The 20730-nt window shown below is 35.2% G+C and overlaps 1 long non-coding RNA gene across 1 annotated transcript in view; it reads left to right on the top strand.

The window, feature by feature from the left end:
* The first annotated feature begins 1326 nt into the window (after positions 1 to 1326).
* The window catches only part of LOC137220639 (uncharacterized), a 209636-nt gene continuing 190232 nt past the window's right edge, over positions 1327 to 20730 (top strand). Inside the window, exon 1 of the long non-coding RNA XR_010941723.1 lies at positions 1327 to 1508. This is a non-coding gene — a long non-coding RNA (uncharacterized lncRNA). The remainder of the gene's footprint in view (positions 1509 to 20730) is intronic.

Here is a 20730-nt window from a genome sequence, read left to right on the forward strand (position 1 = left end):
GAACTCCATTTGAAAAACAAAAAAACCTTTCCAGAAGAAGGACTCGTGTCCATGATGTATGTATCTGAAATTTTGTTTTATGTAATCTTGGTTTAAATTAGCATGATAAAATTCTAGGCACCAAGTGTATTGTTATAAATACCTATTAGATGACATAATCCTTAGGTAAATGAGAATTTCTAAATGTTAACATTTCAGCTCTACATCTTTCCCAAAATTGACTTACAAAATTAACTAAAATACAGTTTGGTTATATTTGTATATAATTTAGGTATAAACATAACCAAATATAAACAGAACTCCTAACTTTATATTCCTCTTTACCAGTTATTTTGTATTGAATTTTATATCTGATTGTAGCTTTTGGATAGCAATGGAAATGTACTTAATACTAAAATACATATTTTAAATTATTGTTTGTTTTATTTTAAATATTTTAACAATTATTTTAAATATTGAAACATAGTAAATATTATTTTAGACACTCAAGCCTAATGTCAAATATACACGCCAACATACATGTATATTTTATACACATATATAAAACTGTATACTTTAAACAAATGTATGTATAAATATTATTATGTTTATATACAGTTAAAATCTATGATACCGTCAGAAATGTAAACAATTGTTTCTCCTCTGATTCTGAAGGCTAATCCCCACCAGAATCCTTGGCTCTGAATATGACATGCTTTATTCACTTATGACAGTCTTGTAACATCAATCATGTCTTGCAATGAGCAACTGCATCCATTATGTTGCCCAGTAGTTTCCCCATAATTATTTTTCAAGTCATTTCCAGAGTACTTCATAAAACATTCTTAATGCCACCGTATAGGAACAGATAATAAATTAATTCCATTTTCAAGGGCTTTAAAAATGTAGCTTTATTTTAGGTTGCAGCAAATTTTGTACTACGATTTTTACCAGAGGCATAATATAGTGTTTTTTTTTTTTTTTAAGATAAGTGTTTCACTGTTGTAACATAGGAAAAAAATTGCACTGTAACAGTGAAATGTTTTGTTTTTGTGTTTTGCATGGGGAGGGGAAAAAAGCAACCTTACCGTTCCTTCTCCCATATGCTTCAACTTTCATGTCTGTTTTGCCATCTATTCCATTAACATTATGATTAATGAAAGTTCTCCAGAATTTCAAATACCTTGAAAAGTAGTCAATGCCTGCTCTTTGGAGGCTACATTGAAGATAAATAACAATAAAAACAGGGTGAGCCAGACTTTTGAAGTCTTTAAAGACACCATCACTGTGATCTTTGTACCACTGCTGCGGAAAAGAGGTCAACATTTCACATTTCTGGCACTACTAACGACAACACAGCAACTAAAAGAAAGCATGAATTTCTGGGAGCAGCATTAGGATACAGGACTCCTGCTGAGCTCACCAGTTCCTTGCTCTGCACAGCTGCCTTCTCAGCTGGGGGTTTTAAATCAGCACTGTGAGAAAAGACAGAAATGACCATAGTGCATTTGCCTCACTATGAGAAAAAGGTAATGTTCAATTAACGCTTCAGCCTTCTGTTTTCCAACTGACTTATTTCTGTCTTTTGTTTGCATGTTTTGCTTTGGGTCTTTTGTTGTTCCTTTTCATTTCATGGAATAAAATGCTTAAACTAAAAATATCTTTGTTCTTGCGGTTATGCAAGGGTACTGAAATTCTCATGGCTTTGCAGAGATGAATAAGAGTTGGAGGAATCATAGTGGTTTTAAAAAATGTTTATTCATACCCATAGGATATTAACATCCTGTTCACCTAGCTAAGCTTGCATGCAACTGTGAAAACATCACAAGGGAAAGAGTAGAGCCTGCTTTAAAAGTATTTCAATAAATGCAACATCTGACTTGCTGAGAATGCATGTATTTACCTTATCTGCTGCTCTGTTGTAGAATTGTATATACCGTGTTGTTAATGGTGAGCTCTGCTTTGAGGCTGGTTTGAATACTGATAAAAAAGAGTTAATTTCAACAAAGCAACGTTTCTAATCTTCCAGGCATAAAGAAATGCATTATCTTCCTTTATACTTGTTACACATTGTATTTGGAATTGCATAGATACAAATTAATAAACATGATTTTATAGAATACTGTTCTTCATAGGGTTACATGGTTTTGTGTCCTTAGAGATGAGATCATTAGGGTTCTTAGTTGTACCCTTTTCTTTCTCTTTTTGAACAATTTATTTTATAAGCACAGAATGGCACTAGAAAAAAGAGCTATGTGATTGATCTGTGTATGTGTACATGCATGTGTGAGTATATGCTTAACTCTGACTTTGTGGGTCTTATGAATTTCCTCTCAGATTTTCATTAGCCTTATGGTTGGAAAGAGGGATGCTTTCAAGCTTGAATAATATTCTTAAGAAGGAAGTTCAGGGGTTGAATGTTCATTGGAAACATGTCAGTATAGTTTTATTTTATGGTTTGAACCAAAATATTGATTACCACCATTTTAGTAATTGTTCAATATAAAATCTGGTCAGCAATTCATTTTACAAATATTTACTATGTACCAGGCGCTGGGCTTGGCAACAGAGACAAAAAAACAATCATGTGGTTCTTGCTCTTAAGACTTCTATAGTCTATAGTCTAAACCTTTTGATCAAGGAGCTATTTTCTGAAGAAGAATTTGATGTTTAAATTTCTTGCGGTACAGCTCATGTTAGAGGAAAGTTTTGAAGAATTTATTGACTCTCACATCAAAGTAAAATATTTGCCTAGTCGACAGTTAGTCTACAAAAGATTAATTTTTAATTTTCACCTACTTGGGCAACAACTATTTATTGAATGACTCTATTGTATCAGGCACTGTTGTAAACACTTGGGACACAGCAGCAAACAAGACAGAGCCTCTCCCATGGGGCTCAAGTACATTCTAGCAGGGGACCGAGGACAAAGAGGTAGCATGAAATTTCAACTTGCTTTTAGAAAGACAAAAGGGCAAGGTGACTGAGAAATTGAACCTGCTGACTTGATACTATAGCAATTCATCCGGCCCCCTTGGTTTTCCTATTGGACAGTGCTAACCCAAAGGAAAAGAAAGAGCTCTACAAATATCCATAAGCCCTTTCAAAATACTTGGAAGTGACTTTAAAGACAAACAATAAATAGTTTGTAATAATATTGTTCTTCCAAATTCAGTGTTATGAAGACTGTGCAAAAATTATTTTATGTGATTCACACAGTGTAGTGATTTTAATTTTGGGACACTCATAAGTAACTAAGGTTATTAACAATAGTTTCCCTGGAACTTTCCCTTGACCTACCAACTGGCAAAACACACAGTTTATTAATGTCCACAGACATTGCTATACCTTCTCTGCTGGGCTGCCTTAGTTACTAGTGAAACCTGTCCACTGAGCATGCTTCTGAGATTCCACCACAGAAGGCATTTGGAAAATATTTATATCTAGTTTCCTATCATCTCTTTTTCTCATTCTGAATATCTCATTTTTCTATTTTAAGACTGCAGTGGAATACATTTTCTCAATTTTCTTTCTTGACCTCTTTCTTGATTTATTTGTTTCTTTCCTAATTTCTTTCTATCTCCTTTCTATTTACATGTATGTATGTGTGTGTATGTATCATCTATTGTCTATCTGTCTATCTGGCTAAAAATAAGCATCTAACATTTTAGCTCACCTTCAGGTATTTCAAATTCATTTTTCCATTGTCACCTCTGTTATAACACGTGAAAAACTAAGTTCTCAAATTTTGGGGTTTTCTTGTAGTGAAAGTGATCATATTCTTTGGTTCTGGACACTGAGACATGAGCATAAACTTGCTAAGAGCTCTGTTTACCTAATATAAGGGAAAGAGATGTCTGGCCTGGCTCCTTTTCTCTTCTTTCTTGAAGGCAGACCGGGATGTGGAAAGCTTCTGCATCCATTCTGTGACCATGAGGAGACAAATATGAGGAAATTCTAAAAGAGTTTCAGAAATGCCAGCTGTAACATGCTAAAACCACTGAATCAATGCCAGCTGCCTCTCTCAAGACTCCTTGTTAATGTCAGAAAAATGAACCAATATTTATCAAGTCACTATAAATGGTGTTTTCTGTTACCTTTAGTTGGAAGCATTCCTAATGGATGCTGCATGCATAAATAATTTATAGAGGTTGTTGAAAGTGAGCATTATCTTATAAAATAAAACAGTTAACAATAAGGGCAAAGTACAATTCTTATCTTCAGGAACTTTACGGTGAACATTTTATATGATAAGCAAATAAGCATCATGAGACTTTCTGATATTTGTCCAAGGTCTGAGATCAATTTGTATCGGCATGTTTCTTACTGGTTCTTGGTGCTCATTTTCTCACATATAAAATAATAGATTGCATTATTTCTAAGGTCCATTGCATGTCTAAACTTCTGACTTTATTACAATTAAATGCATTTTAAATTTATCAATTTATAACACTATCTGTTGAATAATATTTAAAAATGTATATTCCTTGGATACTTCTGGTATGAAAGAAATCATTGTACTTTTACTGTTCATACTTAGGATTCTGTACATTCTATATTGAAAAAATTGGACTACGAATTTGAGCCTTTTGATATACTATTATCCACTCTAAAAATCTAATTTATTTAGTTATTACCTACTGAAATTAGCATAAAATGATATCTGGAAACCTCCTTTAGGAAGAATTTTCCCCAGCACAACTCTATATAATCTCATTAATTTTCCCTCTTTTTTTGGGTACAAAATCCGGACAAAATAATTCCACTAATATGGAGGTATATTTGACACATTAGGTTTTCCACCCCTTTTGTGGTATGTCTGTGCAATTATATGAAATTGGCATAAAGACATTTCATTGATATCAAGGAAACTGTTCTCAAATTGCTTTGGGGATGCAATAAAGCATAACAAAATGTTGCTATACTCTTTAAAAGAATACATGAGCGAATGTGAATTAAAGAGGAATTGATCATAAACAACTCTGATCTCAAGATCTATTTTATATTTTCATCTCATTTTGCAATAATATGGGGTTATACAAGCTGATCAAATGCCAGTATCTCTAACCAAGCTTTTTTTGGCCATGATAAGTTAACACTTAACTCAGATTTGTAATTTGGCTGTTGTTGGAAACTGAGATGTACAAAGGAGCTGTTACTGAAAATAGAAAATAAGTAAAACAGAGACAATACAGAAAGGAGAGATTTGATAGAAAGTAAAAAGCTTTACTGCAGAAAATGAAAAAAAAAAAAGAAAATGTGTGTATTTGTGTGTGTAGGTGTTGTGTATGTGTGTGTGCTTGTGTGTGTGTGTATACATATGCAAGCATGTGGGATAATTAGAGAAAGGGAATGCAAATGCATCTATATGGAGCTTGTTTCCTCTTGAGGAAATGAGGAAACTATTGCCAGATAATTGTTACCACCTCTTGTTTTCCAGAGTAACACACAGCTCACTAACTGGAGAGCTAATCTGGTACTTAAAAATGAGGGTTTCTTGCTTTCTTTGAAGCAGCATAGCATCTCTGGGTGGTTGGTAGTCAATTATACAACAAACAGAGATGCCTTTTCTTTACATGCTGGAAGCAGTCATCCCTGTTGCCAAGGAAACATCTTCAGGAAGCAAGGGTCACCTTTGGAAACAATCGGAAGACTTCAAAACCAGATCAATAGAGAAACACCAAGACCTGAACTTCCTAGCAAATTGGCTCCTGTTTTAAATGTCGTTTTCCAATAAACACTTATGTGATTACTATGTACTGGGAAGTAGGAAGGCCAAATTGAATGTGTACTAAGTCTAGTCCAGTGTTTGCAAACTCTGCTCTTAAAGGCCTGTGGGTTTTGGTAGAGATGCTTTGAAAGGAGGAAAAAGCAGGATTCACATCTTAGATGACGGACTGACGTTCAGATTTGAAAAAAGAAACCGTATATGGGACTTCAAAGAAAGTTTCCACTCATTAAAAAAATACAGATTCTTTATTCATACAAGCACACTTGATTATACTTTGTCTAAATTAGTGAGATTTTTATTTTACTTTCTGAGAATGTTTTGTCATATATTAGGTTTGTGCAGATTTTGTGTTAATAATGTACAATTGTGTTCATTAATTCATTCTTTTATCAAATATTTATGACTTCTTACTATGAGCCAGATACTGCTCTGGAGATGAGAAGGGAATAGAACATAGTCCCTACATTTAAGGTCTGGAGGACTCAATCTGAGGAAGACGGTAGCTACAGATACAAAAAATGGCATTACTTGTAGAGGAAGCACAGCAGGATGCTTGTAGTTCTTCCTGGGGAGGTGAGGAAAGGCTTTTGGGGAGAGAAAATGCTTGATCTTAGCTTTGAAGGATAGATAAACATTGAGCAGAGAGTCCAGGGCTGGAAAGACATTCTAAGACAGAGACAACAGCAAATGCAACGTGCAGAAATGTGAAGAGCAGATTTCATTGGTGTTCCGTTGATTGGAGATCAGGATGTATTTGAGAGTGTGTTTGGAGATGAGGTTGGAAAAAGAAAGTGGACCTGGATTATAGAAGTCCTTATATAGTATGAAAAAAGTTTATGCCTTATTATTTTCCAGATAGATATAATCCTATTAGATATAGCTAATAGGATTATTTAATGCTATAATAAATAGAGCTTTAACTAGTCTGGTATTTTTCCCTCTTTTCTCCTTTTACAATTGAGAATTATTTACAAACACCTATGTGCTTTCAGATGGCTTAAGGAATTGAAATTTCTGTGACTGTTTATTATCTGAAAGCAAGAATTGTGAAATCTAGAGATAAACTGTCTTGCTATTAAAATTCACAGTAACATTTCATTTATTGAAATACAAGTAATAGAATTTTATAATAGGAGTTAGCATGACCTCCACTTTTCAAAGTAACTAGTAGAATTAAGTTGTCAGTAGCAATCATTTCTTGAAATCACATACCTTTATTTTTGCCAGAAAATTCAAAAGCGACAAATGCAGATAGCTCTGCTGACTACTAATGTGTTGTATTCCACGCTGAAATGCACCTTGTTAACTCTTCCTTTATGAGGGACAAGAATGAAACTTTGCGTATAAGAAATTGTGGAGGGTAAGTATGTTCGAGAGCTAAAGCTTTTTGGCATCATTTAGGTTTGCCACCTGTTCTAGCCTGCATTTGCTGAATAAATTAGATGCTCTGGGGAGAGTGTATGTGGCTGATTGGTCTGCCTTGTTACCAAGGCAACCATTTTTCTCTCTGCTCTATGACTCTGAAAGGGTTTATAACCCATTAGTGCTCCTCTGGGCAGGAACATGAGAAATTTTCTTTTTTTTTCTTTTTTTTTAAAAAATTGTTCCTTGTCAAGATGATGGGATTAGTGGAATTCAACAGATACTCTTACCATATTGTTTATTTAGACAGTACATTTTCCAAATGTTTGAAAAACTGAGGTTCAAACCTTGAAGGCACATAAATAACAGCTAAGTGAGGGGAATGCTAATGATAGCTAATAAAAAAATGGGAAACATTTTCAATCTCAAGTGGAGTTTGTCTAAGGCAATAAATGTAAAAATACAGATACTCTGAATTCAGTCCAAAAGGCAGTGAATGAAAGGCTATTTTCCCGAATTATTCCAGCTATTATTTCTATCAGGGTTTTCTCACTCTGCAGAGACAACGGCACATGAAAGGGCATCAATTTAGCAAAGGCTTTGTCAGATCCATCAAAGCATAAATTCAGGGGCTAAGTGATCATTTTCTGAATGCCAAAGGGCTAAGGGGACTGATGCTGACGGCTGACTGCGCACTATGATAACGGCATCGGAAACCAACACAGATTTTTATCCACAAGTGACATTTAGACCTCAGCACAGTTTTCTTCTATTTTGCAATCTATGTCTTTCCTCTACTCCTTTGTGTGCTGTTCTTTTGTATCCGAAATCTTCATTTAAAAAAATTGGTAAACCTCCCAAACAGATACATTTCTCCAGCACCTACCTTGTACCAGGAATTTGATGTTTTCCCACTTGCTTTCCTCCTCCTGTCAACTCAAGGAGGTGGGTATCATTCATCCTATGTTACAGTTGAATAGACTGAGCCTCAAGTGGATTACATAACTTGCTAAAAGTAGTGGGGTGGGTATTCATATTGAGTTCCAACTCATTCTAAATCCATGCTTTTCCACTGTGCTGTAGTGCCTCTACATACAGTTCTGGAGTAATACTAACAATGTCCTTTCTGAGCATTGAAAGACTGTGGAGAAAAAATACATATGGAATATTAAAACATTCCAATTAAATCTCTTGGAGGGCTTCTTGTTCTATTACTTTGCATTTCTTCACAAGTAAAATGCAATTCCAGGTTCTGCTTAATTCACTATAGTGCTGAAGCTTTTGTACATATTTATTAAGAGAAATAGCTTCATCATACATGGCAATTCTTTTGACACTTTTTTTTTTTTTTTTTTTTTTTTTTTTTGCGGTACGCGGGCCTCTCACTGCTGTGGCCTCTTCCATTGTGGAGCACAGGCTCCGGACGCGCAGGCTCAGCGTCCATGGCTCACGGGCCCAGCCGCTCAGCGGCATGTGGGATCTTCCCGGACCGGGGCACGAACCCGTGTCCCCTGCATCGGCAGGTTGACTCTCAACCACTGCGCCACCAAGGAAGCTCCCTTTCACACTTTTAAAAATTGTCTTTCTATAAATACTAGAGAAACTGATTAAAATGGAACTTTAAATGCCTATCCGTTAACTATTTTACTTGTTCTTTTCAGTTGAAGAACACTAGGATCTCTGTAAGAGATTAGGCTCATGTTTTGATTATGGACAAACCTTAATGCAATTAGATTCACTCTAATTTCTCATTGTCTACAGATTTTGATTCTGTATTCTGATATTTCAAAGCTGGAGCTGAAATTTTCAAATAAATAGTTCTTTGACAGGTACCAGAACATTTTAAGGTATGACCACACCATGAATAGGCAATGTTTAAAAGGTACAGTTCTTAGTGTTCAATAAAACAGCGCAAATGTTTTCCTTGGTGTATAGGCAAAGGGATGGTTCCTTGTTAAGCATATTGTGATTGACCCCTGCTAAGGTTAAAGGTTAACAAACACTTTACTAGAGGATCAAAAACATGCAGGAAGAGCAAAGTTATTACTCTCCTAGAATATGGGGATTTGGCAAAGAAGAAAATGCATACTTTAATTTGTTGCAAGCAAATTGGATTTGCTTTTTTCCCTCCTATTTCCAGCATCGGTTTCATGTTTGAAAATTTTTCCAAGAATAAGGTAATTATTTACAATCTGAAAAAGAATTTTGTATAAAAGTATTATTTGCATTTTCAGAAATACCTTTATTTAAATATATTGGCTTCTGTCATTTTCTTGCAGTTATCTAGACTGAATTAAAATACTACTTTTGTGCTCCAAATAGCATGCTAATGCCCTAGTTCATTCAACATGCTTTCAGCAACCATTTGTGGTCTTCTCCATGGTCGGTACTCTGTTAAGTGTCGGGCACTGAGAGGTGAACCCACTGTTCCTCTCCTGTTGAGCTAAACTTTGTGGGGCACATTGACAAGACATCAATGATCCCAGTAGGGTAAATGCTGTTGTAGAGTAATGAACTTGTAGATCAAGAAACATATTGGAAAGGGTTTCCAAGTAGATTCTTTCAGCGACTACTCACTCCTCATCCTGAATCCTTCTCAGTGTATTATACGGGTGACCACTGTCTCTACCACACACTCTCCAGTTTTTGCCCAAATCTCTGATGCATCACAGGGTGGATATTTGCAGTTATAATTTTGGTTTATCTCAATTCTGGTGCTCCCTTCTGCCTGTGCTACATACATCAATTTAAACAATGATTCTTTTGGAATGATTTACTTTGTTATGAATGTATGGCTACTTCTCTCACTGAGATAATCCTGCCCTAATGCTCCCAACATTACATTTTAATAAATTACCTGCTGGAAAGCAAACTTTTAAACTGTTGACCTATCCATCAACTCCAAGTGGCGAGGTGTGTAGGAAACATTTCTTCCTGAGGGATCCTGTTGAAGGGAGTGATTGTACTAGATCCCTCTAAGACCCTGCCCTTAATCAGATGCTTCTCCGCACTGGTGCCTGCCCATCTCTGTCGAGTATTTTTGTAAGATGTACAATCAAGTTGCATGATGCCAACCAGAGGCCACACCACCAACCAGAAGAGCAGCCAGCTTCAGTCACAAAAGTCAGCAGGCACCTGCCACCCCCACTGGAAATCAACATTTCTGGGGTTCAGATTTATTTCGATGCTGTTTTAAATCTAAATTTTAAGCACACTTCTTTTTTTGTACAGAAGAATCATATTGAACATATTGTTCTCCAACTTGCTTTGTTCTCAGATAATTTGGAAATATTTTGGTGTACTCAAGTCAAAAAGGAAATTTAGTAACAGATTCTGGGCAGTCCAAACCAAACCTCCAGAAGAAAGGAAACGATGGCTGTTTGGGGAGATCAGAAGCAGCAATTCAAGGGGCCATTGCTATGACGTAACTCAACTCACACTGCCGATTGTCTCTGCTTGTCCCTGTTCTACTTCACAAATTCCTAAAGAAGAGAATTTGGGTCTAGCTTGAGTCACTTGTCTGTATGCTGGACTCAATCAACCATGGCCAAAGAGACTGGTAGAAGTGACCACTGAGAGAATGATTACAAGTGTTCCAGCCCCCGCAGCTTGTGTTCTGCAATTAACCTTGTCCTTTTCCTCATTTCCTTGAAAGGACGTGGTATCCAAATAAAAGGGGCTTGCCAGTACTGACTGTCAATTTATTGTCTCAGGTGTGAACTACTAGCTAAGATCTCTTTTCTTAACTGTATTTCTCCTTTGTAAACTATACTGACCACAAATTAACCTCTCTTATTTATGGCTTTCTCTTTCTTTTTCTTTATGGGCAATATAGTTTTGCAGGAACATTCTTAACTTCACTGATCTTGATTTTTTCTTGAAATTGATTCTGGTTCTTTACCTGATTATGTCATCTCAGACTTCCAGAATAATAACTCTCTGGATACCGAATTGTCTCCTGCTTAGGGCATTTCTAGTTAATTTTCCAGTGGCTCTGGAGTGGATCCTTGATAAGTTGAATGTTGAAAGTAAAGGGCATGAAAAAAAATTTATGGAGGGATGAGGAAGTACAGTACTTTAAAAGGACATTAAGGATACAGTATATGTGTGGACATAAGGATAGCTGAGTCTGAAGAGGTAAGAAAAGTCATGACAAATTTGAAGTCAGTAATAGTCCCGTGAAGAACTTAAATAGGGGAATGACATGATTAGATATGTATATCGAGAGAAACTTAGCTTGGTGTAAGACCTGGGGGCCATTTAAGAGTTATTAGAATAACTAAGGAAAATACAAAGAGAGTCTAAAGCAAGGTAGTGGTAGTGCAGGTAGAAAGTGGAAAACAAGTGAGATGTTTGGGAGGTAGAATTCATAGGACTTTATAGAGTAGTGAGGGAAAATAAGTTGTTGACTCTAAAGGCTCTGGTATTTAAAGAGGTTGAGGACAGTGTCACTCATCAAAAAGAAAATACAGAAATATGTGTGACTGAAGAGTGTGCGTGTGTGTGTGTGTAGGGGTAATACGTTTACTTTGGCTTAGGAGTCTGGGCCATTTAATTGGAAATTTCCAAGGAGCAGATGTGTATGTGGGGCAGGAGCTCAGAAAAAAAGATCTGGGTTTGGGTCCAAAATAATTAGTGGACAAATCTAATGAGGAGTAGATGAGACTGAATGTGAAGTAGATTATTCAGGAAGAGTGCAAAAAGAAAATTAAAAGAGGGTTAAGGAGAGAACTCTAAAGAATAATTATTTTCACAGGATGAGAACAAAAGAGGAGCCAGCAAAGAGTTTAAAAAGAAATTCACAGAGACTGGAGTTTACTTTTAACCACACGGGAGAGAGTGATGTATTAAAAGTTAAGGAAGAAAATAATTCTGGAAAGGAGTGTATGATTAACAGTATTAAAAATTACAGGGAGGCCCAGTAGAATAAGGCATAATTCATGTAGATGCAGGTGATTACTAAACGATGCTTCTGAGCACTTCACTCTCGGAAAGTACTGAAGTATTTAGATTCTCCCCAAGAATGTATGTGACCCCTTGGTCAAGGCTGGCAGCCTTTGCTCTCCTATGAAATTTGTGACCCTACAATCTGAGTGCTGGGTTCTAAACAAAATGGCATGTGGGATTCCTAACCTCTTTTCTGTTCCTGACCTCTGAAAACCACAAGCCTCTAAAGGCTATTAATTGAAGAATTACAAAAAACAGGAAACAAGTCATTGTTTATTTTTAATGATAAAATATCATTAATGTTGTTTCAGAAAATATGGAAATATTAAACAAAGGAAGAAAATATAAAAGTGTGTATTGGAGGACATAAAGTATGCCAAGATGAAATGTCCTGTCCAATGATAATTATTCCTAATTATTTCTTGTATATTCTTAAACATTTGATTTTCTACTCTCTGGAGTTTCTTCTGTGTATATACATTTTTTAAATTAAAAAAAATACTATTCATACTATTCCTTATCAGTATTTTAACTTGACTGTAAAAATGTTATTTACATCTTTCTTCAAACACAAGAGCCCAAGATTTCCATCATGCATTTTAATGGTCACCTGGATTTTGTTGGTCCTCCTGTGATTTATATAACTAATTTCTTCTTTATCGGCATTGAGGTATTTCCAATTTTTAATATCATATAGAACATCAGGATGGGTACATTTCTACAAGTATATTTACACATCTGCCCACTGCTTCCTTTCTATACAGTCTCAGAAATGGAATTTCTGCTCAAAGGTAGGAATATTAACATTTTGATGGTTGTTGCCAAACTCCTGCTGATAGCTTAGGAGGGTATTACTTTTTCTCCTGTACAGTTGCCAACAGCAGATTTAATAAATTTTTTAAAAAATGTTTGCTATTTTGATAAGCTATCAGAGTCTTAACCATTCATTGCCTGGCTTCCCAGGTCTTGATCCATATGGAGGGCTCTTGTGCTACAGCTGCCCATGTCTGCTGTTACAATAATGACAACTTCACAACTCCATCATCTTTCTAAAGGGAAATTTCTTATATTAAAATATATATATATATTTGGCTCTTAGGTTTCAGTAGCAGCCACTCGTTGACAGTTGTTGGATGGACCTCCTTCTTTAAGTGATACATCTACTGCTAGAATTCTTTGCTAACATCTCTTAGAGGATGTGAAGTTTCCTAAAATTTTATTTTCTCTTTCATTCCTGCCCAAGTCTACTTTTCCAAAAATCTACTCTTCCTCTTCAAATATACCAACAACGTTTACCTTTACATTGGCCTTTTATCTTCAACTGGTAAATAATTCACATTTTGCTAGACCAAACAGAAAATAGATTCCTCAACCTGGACAACCAAAGCAGAAGTCCCTTCCCAAATGATGGTGATAATAGTGCAAATCAATTCAAAGGCAGAATTCTTGGACAAGGCATGGGACGAGATTTTGTAGCTTAACTTCCAGTCTCCAGAAATTAACTTGCACGTGGGACTTTATTCCTTTTTGAATTGCTCTGACCAGCATTTTATTGAGAGAACTCATACAATACAGGCAAGTTTTCTGTCCCATCTTTGGCATCTGGTGAGAGACTTCTGTGACATAAAATGGAACTCTGTAACATTGACTGGAATCAGTCAGGGGTAAATGACATCACAGGAATGGCTGAGGCAATTCCAAGACTCTCGAGTTTCATGGCCCTTACCTCCTCATTCCACTGGGGCTGTCAGTTGGAAACCTCTAGTCTTACTTCTATATACAAGGTTTAATCATACAGATACACTCATAATTATTACTTTCTCATTTCTTCACTAGAGTATGAGCTGTTTAAGGTCACAAAATCTTTGTATATCATCTCTGTACTCTCCATACTCCCAAAGGACTTATTCAGGACTCAAGAGATACTGAATGAATTAGCTTTTAACTATGAGTCATGCTTTCAAGGGAGGAATGCAGACATATCAAAGGTATAAAAATTTTCTAAGCTTTTTCTTATTTTATTGCCACTAAGTTTATTCAGTCTACCTTCAATCTCGTATACCTCAAAGCTTTCCCAAATAACAGAGAAGGAATAAAAAGCTAACCTTGGCAGTGATTCCTCAGGGCACAAGTCCATTTTACATCCTAGATATTTGGTGCTACTCAGAATGCATCTGATATTTAGTGATTCAAAGGTGTCATTTTTCCTTTTATCTTGGGAGTGTTCTGTTCTTGGTCATGGCTTCACCATGTCATAATGTTGATGCATTCCTTTGTTTCAAAGTTTTGGTCCCTTTCCTGTTTAGAGGCAACCCTATTCAAGACACTGTTTGATGGAGTGATTTTTGTAATATAATCTGGAGATGTTATGAAACATCATTATTTACATTACATGGAAAGCAAACCCAGTACCTCCTTAAATAGTCTGAGTTTAGAACCATTTTCAAAAGAAGAGGAACAACATGAGGTCTAGCTTTATGAATACGTTATCACCTTGGAATCAGGTCCATTTGAAGGGATTTATTCACTTTGGAGTCTAGGATTATGAACAGGAAAAAAAGTGCTATGTTACTTTTTCTATTCATGCATCTGATGACACAGCCTCAAGTGGAATATTTATATTTATAATAATTTCTGTGTCTTGTGTAAAATAACAATTGTAGATTGATATCTATTCTCCTTCATCTTGAATTTCTGGAATTCTAGGCAAGAACAGAAGAAAACAACTCATGAAATTTGATTTACAGGAAGCTTATTATTTAGTAAAGATGAGAGAGACAGTAAGATAAATGGACAAAAATGTCTTTTGGGACAGGATGCAGCATTTTTGAGTGTATGATTTTTGCCTTTGGTTCATGTCAGTGGTTCCCAAACTTGTCTGCGTGTGAGAAATCCCTGAGGTACTTTAATAATCACAACAACAACAATTATAATAAATGACAAATAATCAAGGGCCCATTCCAAATATTCTGATTCAATTTTGGGGTTTGTATTTGGATACTGATATTTTTAAAACCCTTAAGTGATTCTAACTTGCAACCTGGTTGAAAGCCACTGGTATATGTAACAATATCCCACTATATTCTGATATTGTCCTTGAATGTTTTCTTAATAATTCTGTTATGGTTTTCTTAGTTGCCCACAGCATGTGTAACATTGCATCTCTCAAACATCCTTTATGTTTATGTTAAGATAAGAATACTGTGCTTTTTATAGATAAGAAATTTACTGTTGTTATATATTTTCTCTCAAAATGGGTTTTGACGGAGAATGACGGCCATTCAAGTATGTGGGGAATGCAGTGATTTCTTTGGCTTCTCTGGTTTTATCAGGGCTTTGTAGAAAGGCCTTCAGACACCGTGGAACCCATCACTGATCTGCTAATAAATACATAGTGACTTGTTCCACAAGATGCCAACTGAATGATCTGCTTTCAGTCAGCTAGAAACAACTTTAATCCCTAACTGAGGTGAGCTTCTCCTAACCCGATGTGCTTCAAAGTAAATCGACTCTTATGCTACCCAATCACTATCTGCTTCTTGGCCACCTTTGGCCCCTGGGTCTTCAGGAATGTCACATGACATTTCTGCTCTGTAAAAATGAGGGAGATAGATGACAGAGCTTCTATAAGACACACTTTTAACTGTAGATTCAATGAACTGTGTTCTAAATAAACACTTCAGTGACCCACTGAACACTATTCATACCTAAGAGCAGGAACAATGGTCTTCCTCTCTTCTGTCACTTTTTTTTTTTCTGGCACAGCTAATTATAGCAAAACCAAATTGTTATGAAGGGTCGTGGACTCCTAGCATGTGCACATGCATCCAGTAATTTATTAAAAAATATAGAACTGATATCTAATATCTAAGCCCTGCTGCCGGCTGTCATAGGAGTTATACACTTCGATAAGACACAATCATTGGTCTTAATAAATTTACTATCTCTTATCAAGGAGCTAAAGAAGGTAAACAGAAACAACAAAATACAAGGTCACAAGCCTATGAGATTAGTACACTCTAAATCCAAGTATTTGGAGGGAATCTTTTTCACCACCATGCGACGTGGAGGATACTGAACAAATGAAGAAGCCTCCCAACTCTTCTCTTACCATCCTTTCTTGCCCATTGTAATCACTGTAACCAGGGCATATTTTCAAAAATTTTTTTTTTAAATAATTGTAAATTCACATGTGGTTGTAAAAAATAATACAGAGAAATCCCATACACCCTTAACGTACTTTCTTACAATGGTAACTTGCCAAACTTGCAAAATGTACTACAACATCAGAATGAAGGTATTGACATTGATAAAACCCACCACTCTTATTCAGATTTTCCCAGTTTTTCTCTTATTAGTGTAAGTGTGTGCATGTGTATTTAGTTCTATGCAATTTTATTATATGCATAGATATGAATTTGTAGGTTCCTGTACCCACCATCATATTGAAGATACAGAGCAGTTTCATCACCACAATGATCTCTCTCTTCATTCTTTTATAACCACTCACCTATTTCCCATTACCCACTCCTTCCCTAACCCTAAACCCCAGCAACCTCTAATCTGTTCTCCATTTCTATAATTTTGTCATTTTAAGTTATGTAAATTGAATCATACAATAGTAAATCTTTTGAGATTGGCTTTTTCACTTAGCATAATTTCCTTGAGATTCATCCAAGTTATTACATGAATCAATAGATATCTCTTTTTATTGCTGAGTAGTATTCCATAATATTCCATGGTGTTCCATGGTATTCCACGGTATGGATGGACCACAATCTGCTTATTCATTCACTCACTGAGGGCCATCTATTCTGTTTTTAGCTTTTGGCTATTGTAAGTAAACCTGCTATGAATGTTCTTGTACAGGTTTTAATTTTTCTAGGATAAAATGCCCAAGAGTGTACTTGTTGAATAGTATGGTAATTGCACAGATGATCTCTTAGAAATACAATTTAATTGAGTCATTTTCCCTTTTTAAATCCTTTCAACATCATCTCACTACTCTTAGCATCAAAAGAGTAGACATCGGCCTACAAAGTCCTGAAAAATCTGGAGTCCACTGTACTTTCTCTTCTCATTTAATGCTTTTTCCTTCCTCTGCCTCTCACCTCCAGACACATGGGCCTTCTTTTAGTTTCTTAAATGTGCCATGTTTTTATCTGACTACAGATGTCCTATAATAGTGATAGAAAACCTTTTATATGAGTAGAATGCCAATGGGATGGTTGGCTTGCAACTGGATTGGATGAATATGAGTTCTTTTTCCTGATCATCCAGCTCATAAGCCCCATGCTCTTCATATCAAACCTAGTCCTCTTGGAAACCTACTATTTTTTTCCATAATAAATCTCATGACACTCATGTTCACAAGGGTAACTTCTTCCCTCAGCTCCACTTATAACATGTCATTGGATAACATGTCCTAACAATTCAACTTTCTAACAAGTCAATATGTATTTTTGACTTACTCTGAGTTAATGGTTATTTATTTTGATGGAACAATTCTTTTACTTTGGTGGTAAGAGTTAGTATTTTCACAATTTGAAATTTAGTATTGAAATAAGTTAATTTTGTTAATATGGGGATATCTGCTCAATTTGAAATGATGGATTGTTTCTTACAACAAAAATATATGGCTGATTTGATGATCTTTAAAATCAGGACAATAGAATAAAGTCTAAATGAACATAATATTTATTAGCTTTCAGTATGGTCCCTAAATGTGGTCATATTTAACATCACTAAACTAAGCCAATATCAAATTCATTTAAAGGTAAATGAATGAATTATTTAATGAATTATTTAAATTAATTTTTAAAGTGGCTGTGTTCTCTTTTTCTCTGTATCATTTATCATGCCTAATATTTTCTTCACACGCCTTTGGACTAACTCCCAAAATAGTTTAATATTGAACAGAATATAAATTAATCGTTTAAAACTACATAGTTTGCAAGAATTTTTTTCCTTGAAGTTTTATATCTTAACTTTTTTGTTCTTCATCTTTTATAGTTTACCTCCTATTCTTTCTGATTTCTGCATTAAGAAGAGATTAGAACAAGTAATCACATTCTCTTCATTCCAAGATTTAGGTAAAGGTTCTTTAAGTCATCTGTAAAGTGGGAAACGTTAGACAGTGATATATTCGACTTTCATTTAACACTTGCAAACTGATATATAATGGAAGAAAAGTTACATTTGAGAATTTACAAAAGAATGTATTATAATGAGATGTTTTTGCCTTGGTAACTATAAATTTTTAAACTATCATTCTTCCAAGGTATTCAGATTTTCAATGGAAATAAAACTTCCTGTGGCATCTGAATTATCTTACACAGAATATTTAACTATTATTTCATGATGCATAAACCTTTAAAAAGGTAAATCAGAAACATGATTACCTCTAGCAAAGGACAGTGAGAAAAAGAGAAATTTAACCTGTAAATAATAGATAACTTAATATGCTTCACAGAAAACCTCATTTTCTCTACATTAATATACAGAATCATAATTTCATTTATGTATCTTGCTGAATTTCCAAAGCACTAACACTGGATTATCAAATGAATAGGAATCTATATTTCCATATAATTGATCTGAAGCTTAGTAGTCTTAATGCACACATTGAAATACAAGATTTTTTTTATAACCAACAGAAGTTATCAGTTCTCAGTATTTGTCGCCTTTGAAATATTGTTAAATTATTCCCATTTTCCATTCACTTATTTATTCATTCATTAAATTATTCACTGATCTGACAAATATTTATTATGTACCTACCAGGTACCTAACACTGTGCTAGGTACAGAGATGCATTAGTGAGCATAAAGCACATGGAGTTTCAGGCAAAGAGACTGGTAGGGGAAATTGTGACTCAAATATAGTAATAATTGTGTCATTTCAGGTTAATAAAAGTCCTCGGAAGGAAAGGCTTCCTGTGAATTAGAGCAAATAACCTGGCTTATGCTGGGGGAGTCCAAGAAATGTTCTTGAGGACTGAAGTGTTAGGTTAGATCTGAAGGGTAAATTGGAGCTAAAGGAGAGGTAGGAGGAATGGGTTGTAAGGGGCACACCATGCAAAATCCAAGTAGGAGGCAGTATGTCATATCTAAGACATGGAAGAAGGCAATTGTGTTAAGATAGAATAGAAAGTACTGTAGGTTGGGGGTGGCAGCATACTCAGGGACAAGATCAAGCACTATAAACCATTTCAACACCTCTGTAAAAAAGAGCCATGTTTCCTATTGCAAGTTAACATCAATATTATACATGAGTTCAGGTAGTTAATATCAGAACAAAGGACAACAAATAAACTTTGAAATTTTGGAACATAAAACATAAAATGTAATGTGGAATACCATGTGGAGTAAATGGAATATATTTCACCAAGTTTCCAACTCCATGCTCACGATTATTTTTCATCAATAAAAAATTTGGTGATTTGGAAAATAATATTGGATCTCTATATCAGAAATGCTTCTGGCTACAAGACACAGTGGCTTAACCATGGCTTAAACTATATGGATTTATATTACCTACTAATAAATTTAGAAAAAAACATCTATAAATCACCAAGGACACAGGTTCTTCTTAACTTTCTTTTCTACTACACTTAATGTCCTGGCCCCTCATGGTTATGAGGTGTCTGATATTGCTCCAGAAATCAAAAAACTAAAAAAAAAAAAAAAAACCAACAAAAATGCTATGTTCAAAGCAGGAGCAAAAGGGAAGAGGGAGTACAAACAATTTATAATTTCATACCTGTCACTTTTATCAGGAAAACAAAACACTTTCCCACTTTCCAAAATTGAAAGCAGTCCTCCATTTTTATTTCATTGGCCCCAGTAAAATCATGTTCCCACCCCTACCTGGAAGGAAGTCTATGAAAGTAAGAATTTGGCTTTTTTCAGACTGTAAAAGTAGGATAGTTATGGAGAAAGGAGGTAGAATGCTGCTTGGTTGGTTATTCAATCAACTGTGCAAATGCATAAAGAGATTGGGTTTTTGAGGCTACTTACCTTGGAAATCAAGAACTTTTTTAAACCAAAATTAACTATTTTTATTAATTAAAAAACTAATAAACTATATTTATTAACTAATTTTTGAAACCAAAATAATTTATTTTGGACATAATTATCTACTAGATTTCTGTTTCTCCAACTGAAGCTTTGTGAATATTCTACAATAATGTATTGAATTTGTTTTTATTTTGATGATCGCAGAGAGAAAAGTAAGGTTGGATTCCATGATCATGTGTTGAATCCCATCGATGGCTGCACTAGAACTGCTTCTCATGTTTTTTGATGCTTGGATCACATTGTACAACAAAGTGAAACAGCTATAAGTGTATATATATCCCCATATCCCCTCTCTCTCGAGCCTCCCTCCCACCCTCCCTATCCCACCCCTCTAGGTCATCACAAAGCATCAAGCTGATCTCCCTGTGCTATGCAGCAGCTTCCCACTAGCCATCCATTTTACAGCCAAATGCTTTTAAAACCATGCTGTGGCAGTCAGTACAATATTCAAATTTCAAACAGATTAAGTTTCAAGATGATTCATCACATTAGATTAATAACATCGATTTTATTTTATTGGCTCTATCATTTGGTTCCTATTTAATCTGTTTCTATGGCTAAGTCCTCTGAGCATAAGATGTTTATACCTAGTTTTATATTTGTACACATTTATAAGTATAAATGTCAAAGTAA

The sequence above is a fragment of the Pseudorca crassidens genome, chromosome 3 (assembly GCF_039906515.1).
Source record: "Pseudorca crassidens isolate mPseCra1 chromosome 3, mPseCra1.hap1, whole genome shotgun sequence".
NCBI lineage: Eukaryota > Metazoa > Chordata > Mammalia > Artiodactyla > Delphinidae > Pseudorca > Pseudorca crassidens.